We start from the raw sequence: 6,851 nt of genomic DNA, 5'->3' as shown, positions 1-6,851 counted from the left end.
TCAGAAGAGAATGGAGCGACATATTCCAGATTCTAAAAGCAGAAAACTGTCAGCCCCCGATAACGTATCCAGAAAAACTTTCCTTTGTCTTCGAAAATGAAATAAAATTCTTCCACAGTCAAGAAAAGTTAAAAGAATATGCCTCTTCCAAACCTGCCCTACAAATGATACTTCAAGATGTTCTCTTGACAGAGAAAAGGAATAGCACCCACCAAAGCTAAAGGCAAATGTGAAAAACATCCCAGTAAAATCAATAAACAAGCTAAATCAATGAACAACCCATTGCTAAAATGACAGAACCAAATTACCAGCTATTTGTATTAACCCTGAATCTAAATGGCTTAAATTCACCAAACATCAAAGATTAGCAGACTGAATTAAAAAACAAAACCCATTTATTTGTTGCCTGCAGGAGACACATTTCCCCAATAAAGATCAGCAGAAACTATATCTCATGGACTTTGATTTTTTTTGTTAGTTTCATCTCTTCGAAACACTTTCTTCTGATCAAATTCTTCAATGATTAATAGATTATACAGTAGTATCATTTTCTTCAAGAAGGTTCTTGATTTGCTTTTTATTTCTTCAGCAACACATCAGACATTCAGTAGCATGTTACTTAACTTCATGGTGTTGTTAATTTCTTTTTTCTTCCTGATGTTTATTATGTTTTGCGGCTTTTCATTTAAGCAGATTTATAGTAACTGTGTAATGGGGACTATCGTATCCAGATATGAAGATACCATGCAGTATGCATCTCTACTTCCAGACAAAGATGGACTCCCAATGAAACTGTTTACTCTGTCTTGACAATAGGATGTTGGACTCTCTGCCATTGTCCATGCCCGCAATGATGGACATATGACTGTGTATTAAGAACTATGCTATAGTAATGGTATAGGGTAACTCAGTGGGGTGGGGAAGGATTTGGGGAGAGGATAAGGGAAATCCCAGGCCTATGGAACTGTATCATAAAATGATAATAATCATAATAAGTTAAAAATAAATAAATAAATAAATGTCATTCATAAAAGTGGACAGGATGCTGAAGCAATAATGAGAGACCAAGAAGTGACATTTGTTTCATATTCAGTGAAGAAAAGTGTCTCTGAAGCACATTGTCTTTAATAATGCTGCAGAGAATAGGTCATTGTTTTTCACTTTTCATTTTTAAAGTAAATGTAGAAGGAGCAACACTGACAGAACACAGTGATGAGTGACAGACACCTGGACAACTTGAAGAAAACAATAACTCCTGTGTATCTCAGTTCCTTAACTCCAGAATGGAATGCTGATATCCTGCTTCATTCCTGAGGTCTAGCAATACTAGGACAAGCAAGAGAAAAATAATTGCATATTGCAAAGAACCCTTGTTCTGTTTTCATGTGGGTGCAATATGATTTAATTGCCAAACTTATTTTCACAACAAAAAACTCGTAAATATGAGATAATATTAGCTGTTCATGACCAGGTTTCCAAACTCGTTTAGAAAATGACTTCAGGTTATTCTTCTGTAGTGTTAATACTTTTGTTCCTCTCAACATTCACATTGTAGGATTAAATTGTTAAGACATTCTACTTCTGTTTTCATGACTTGGATTTACTCAAGGTTAAATTTGTAATGAATTCTTCTTTTTCACTTACCCTTAACAGGGATTAAGAGATCTGTCTGATCTATCAGAGTGTTAGAAGGAACATAACTAAACAATAAAAGAGCATTTATTTTTAAAGAAACATATTTTCATGTTGGCCCAGATACACAAACTTTCTTATTAAAATTCTAGTATGTTTCAGTCCAAAAATAGAATATGAATCAATATGTTTTAACATTACAGAAAGAATTGATGATTCACTTTAAATATATTACTAAATATATTACTGGTAACCAAGATTTTATAGCTACAATAATTGAACCACATTTGAAGGCACAATTTCATTAGACTATGACCCCTGTTTAAAAGTCATTTACAAAAGCTTGGGTCGTTTTTACTACAAATGATTTTAATCAAAGGAATATGCCTACAAGAATAGAATTAGCCGGGATTTTCTGTAATGCAACAGCTCCCCCATCTTTCAGACTAAAGAATATGAAAACAGATTCTTCATGTGATAAATAATATTAAGAATGTCTATTTTACGTTTAGTTCATTGTATTTTCTTTTGGATATTATGGTAAAGAAGTCAAATCCTTCCCTGGGCATGCCTGTTCCAAATGTATGCATTGTTTTAACACAATCTTCTGAGAAAGTATGAACCCACGCAGAACACTGAACATGACTAAGGTGTTTAGGATTCATCCAGAAACGAGGAATAAATACCATGGATAGTCTGTGCTTTTTGAATATATGATGAGAAAACAATTGCATTGCTCTGCTGTGATGCTTTAAAGTGACATGTTTCTACTTGTGGTCTTTTTTGAAAGGTTTTGTATTCTTTGATCACTTAACAGTAGTCAGCATTTTCTCTCCAAAATTAAATTGACTCAATTCTTGAACAGCTATTTATTTTTCATTTTCAGTCTTACAAAATTGTTAAAAATGCTGCGCAACTCTACTCAGGTTTTAATGATTCCACAAATCATTCAATTTAGAAACTGATATTATTTACTTCAGACAATTCAGATTGTCTGAATCCTTAAATTTCTAAAAAAAATATGCATACAGGCTTATTTCTGAAATTATTTATATAAGATGTGAACTAAACACTTTTAATGCTTCATCCAATGTTCTAAAATTTTACTGATTTATTTAAAACAAAATTTTGGAAAATCAGCATTGGCTCCAGGAAAGAAAATGTAAATTACACAGAATATCACAATAGTGATATAAATTGCAAGAGTTATATGGGTATTTTTTCATTGTGTAATGAGTTACTCCATAGTCTACTAAATGTAAAGTATGTTTTAAAGAAATTATTATTTTTTTAAATAGTTAATTCAAAGATATGGCTTCCTTCTTCCCCAGGCTCTTTCAACCACGTAAAGACAAATATCACAACTGGTGTAGATTTCTTGAGAATATTTAGTGGCGAATACGCTCGCCAAGAGTTTGAGTATTTACTAATGCAGCCATGTGAGGCAATGAGTTGCAGGGACCAGAATGTTGGCGAGCTGAAGCCAATTATGTACATCTCTCAAAAATTGTATTCACTGATCTCATTTGATAGCTTAAATTGGCCAAGGTCAGTTCATTTCAACCATGGTAATTGGCAGGGCTTGCCAAAAAATGTAGGTAGGGGATTGCCTATGAAAACCTCTTCTTTTCCTTTGCCAAGGTAATTGTTAGCCATTGAACAGCACTGTATGATCTGCAACGCCTGCTGCTACATAAAACACTACCAGCATCATGGTTGCCTTTTGCCATGCATGCCCCATAACATTTCTCAAATTAGTGAGGTATCTATCGCCTGTAACATGTTGGTTCTATGGTACCAGCAAAGAACACAAAACATCTATAATTTAAAAACTCAAAATGTATAAATTATTACAGAGATACATTTACTTGGTAAAGAAAACCTTATACCAGGGTCCAGAGGAAGAGAAGCACGGTTCCTAAAGGGCAAATCACTAACAACACTGACTTTTCAAGGCTAAGCACGTGGACACTGAAGTATCATTCAGACATTTGAAACATGGATTGGGCTATGCCTGATTAATAAACCTAAACACCTTTCATAAACATTATTAAAATTTTTATGAAATTATGAGACTCAATTCATTAAAAAAAACATAAAGGATCTTTTTCTCTAAAAAAACATGAAATGTTTTCTGAAAATTGTTGTCAGATAACCCTTCCAAATTTGATTGATTGCTTCGTGCATTATAAAGTGTTTTTGATGTAATCATAATATTACCTTCATAAACTATTTGTCCTTGGAAAAGCAAAGTGTTCATGTGGGATGTTTTAAGAAAAATCTGTAGTTATCCAAATCCATTAAAAGTGGAAGAAATATTGGAGACAGGTAAACAGATGTCAGTTTGAACTGTCTTGTTTTGTCTCTTTCTTTTAAATCCAATTATTAATGTTGTGCTTGATCAAGTACATAGTTTAAAAATATATGTCACCCCTGCCCCTGTCCTGGTTTTAGTGCTCTCCAGTGGGAGTGGTTACCCACAAGGTAGGTGCCATCTTCCTACTAGACCACTCCAACTGCTGGATTATGCACTCTCCAGGTGGTTCTGGCATTTAACTTAACAGAAATGGCTAGACAGAAAGGCACCTGCCAGTATGTGTGTGGGCTGGATAGTAGGTTGGTTGGGTTGAACTAGACCTCGATGCTCTTTGACAAATACGACAGCTAAATGGGATGAGAGACAGACTGAACAAGCATGTGGTACATACTAGCATGCAGGAAACCAGGGTAGGGATCAGGCCTGGTAGGGGTTATGGGGATTCGTCCCAACTAGGCTGCAGCTCCCACTGGTTTGCGTGAGGACTGAGTATGAAGTGGGTAGAATCAAGCTGGAATACAATTCCCATTGACTGGAGTGGAAGACAGGGCTGGAAACAGAACTGACCCAGCAATTGCAACGACCGGCATGTGCATAAGCTGATTGGGGCGAAGGACTGTGCCAGACCCTGTACTGGCAAATTTCACACAAGAAGCAGGTTTGGGAACATCTCAGATGAAGTTTCTTTGGAGATCCAAACTGAACTGCTGATCTTAGAATCCCAACCATGAAGAGACTATGTCAGCCAGTGGATTCTGAATAGATTTCATCACAATTGGAACGGCGAGATTGGCAGCAATTCCGACCTGTTGCACTATCAAAATTGCTTGTGCAGGACCCTTGGAGCGTGTTTCACATTGGGGACCTGGTATGGGTGGAAGGCTAGGTGGGGCTTTTCCCTTTGTTTCTCCCTTGACCCCAGATACAGGGGGAAAAATGATATTAGTGTGGAAACAATGTTATTACCCACTTTTCTGTAGCCCTTGACCCTATGTGCCCTAATCAACTAAGTAAGATCACTTAAGAAACAAATAAATTAATTTAAATATATATGTCAATTTCTAGTTTATATATAGAAATTCTCCATATATAGAATACATATATAGAAACATATTCTTGTTTTGTAAATGATAGTTGAGTTTGTTATTTTTTCCCCCTTTTTTTTAGATTCTTTTTACATAGTTTGGTATATACAGAATATTTGCACTACAAAAGACAGTTAAACGTTTCACTACATGTCATTTCTCTAAATTTAGTAAAAAATCAATAAAACTAATAATGCAACAATACAAGTATTTGCATAAGAATCCAGATTAGATTATCTGTCCCTGATTCCATCACTCTTCTAAGCAGTGCACCTGCCTGTGCCTGGTGTTAGTGCCTGCTGGTTAAACTTCTCTGAGCTCTTTGCAAACCTTCATCTAGCAATTTAGCAACTCTTTGACTATTTAGGTCACTCTATGAAAACACCAACAGTATCCCATAAATATGTATACTTTTGTGAAAATAGATTGAATATATGAACTGGTATATAGTCAGAGACACGTTTTGCACAATTCTGGAGAGCTGGAAGTCACTGAATAGATGCCAGTAAAGTTGGAATATGTTGAGGGCCTTTCCTCTTGTAAAAGGTGACTTCTCCCTGTGTTCTAACATGGTGGCAGGGAAAATAGCTCTTTAGTGTCCCAATTATAGATTCAAATCCTGTTCATGATAGTCCTGAACCAGTCCCCCGAACATCACTGCTTCTTTCACTCGTTTGTATTTCTGCGTCCATCTTCAGTCAGAGGTGCTCATTTACTCACCCTCACACAATCCCATGCTTTGACGATCGTCTATAAATGAATGCTTTTCATTTATATCACTGTTATTATCACTGTTGATTGCTCAACTTATTTATCTAAATGGTGCCTGACAACTTTTGTTTTTGTATTCCAGGCATTTTAACTACATCTAAAAAATGAATTAGTGCTTTTTGCCCAAACTAGCTGCCTATATCCACATATCTGCAGACTGACGATCTCAGTATGTACTTTACTATTTTGACACTCTTCAAAAAATTTACCAAAAATTCTATTTACTAAATAGTTAGCAAATGAGATTGCCCTGTCTCCGAGTAGAGCTGAGTCATTTTAATTCCTCATCTGGAGAATGAATCTGGGATTTAGAAAGAAGGCAGTATTATAATATTGGAATATGAATCAGGAAAGTTAAATGAGAGTATCATATTAAGATCATGTTCTCCAGTGATCAAGCAGGATAAGAGTTGATCTGAATGAAAAAGCTAAGTCAATTAGAGAAGAGCAGGCCAACGCCCAACCCCAGAGGGCACTGCCCTCTGTATCACTTAAGAGAGTGAAGCGAAAGGTTAATTCCATACTTGCTCATAACTCTTCAGTTGTTTCCATTTTGTTTCATAGACAGTCATCTATACACAGTCTAAGAACTTTACCAAAAAGTTATGCTTTTAAAAAGTGATTATTTCATAATTTTGTACCAAAACAGAGTGTTTTAATTTCATGTGCCCCACAAATTTTCTGAAATACCCTCATTATTCCAGGAAATTGGGAATGAGGTATCTGCAAATCAGCATGACAAGTAATCTAATTAATTATTAGGCCTTAAGCAAACCAACTCTTTGTTAACTCAGATTTGATCCTTTCCAGCCATTTCATAGGCATACACTTGTATTTCTCACCCAAATGGCCATAATTTCCCTTTAGGCAGCCTTCTTCTATTTTTTTTTTTTTAACTTGGTCATCCTTCCATAATATACAATGCTACAGGAATGATCCTTCTAAAAATAAAGCCATTTAATAGCTTCCTGCTGACAATAAGATGAAGTATAATCCTTAAAAATACAATCTATGCAAGCAGTTCCATGTCCAGAACCAGGCTGTGC

Source organism: Ochotona curzoniae, unplaced genomic scaffold (genome assembly GCF_017591425.1).
Source record: "Ochotona curzoniae isolate NIBS_2020 unplaced genomic scaffold, NIBS_Ocur_1.0 scaffold_4701, whole genome shotgun sequence".
Lineage (NCBI taxonomy): Eukaryota > Metazoa > Chordata > Mammalia > Lagomorpha > Ochotonidae > Ochotona > Ochotona curzoniae.
Note: the sequence above shows the minus strand (reverse complement) of the source record.